Source organism: Salvelinus sp. IW2-2015, linkage group LG23, assembly GCF_002910315.2.
Source record: "Salvelinus sp. IW2-2015 linkage group LG23, ASM291031v2, whole genome shotgun sequence".
Classification (NCBI taxonomy): Eukaryota; Metazoa; Chordata; class Actinopteri; order Salmoniformes; family Salmonidae; genus Salvelinus; species Salvelinus sp. IW2-2015.
The window spans coordinates 9,060,372-9,060,684 of record NC_036863.1 but is presented as its reverse complement, the minus strand read 5'-3'; positions in this window follow the sequence as shown (position 1 = coordinate 9,060,684).

Here is a 313-nt window from a genome sequence, read left to right as displayed (position 1 = left end):
GTTTTTCTAACACTTTTTTTAGGACCCAATGACGTCACTGTTGACATTCTTTGTGCACGGGTTTTGGCATTGGTCGTCACTAGTTACCACAGTCACAAGTTATAAATCCCGCCCATTCATACCATTTCTCTCAAATGTCATTTTTAAACAGAGGTTGGGTTGGAGGAAGGGTTGCTCAACTCCCTCCAGCAGTTGGCGTCAAAGTCAATGAGTATCGAATTTGATCAACAACAAAAATTAATGGCTTATTTGCTACGTGAGGTTTAATTGATCAAATAGGAGTTTCGTAATGCTTAAGTTGTTACGAGTGTAC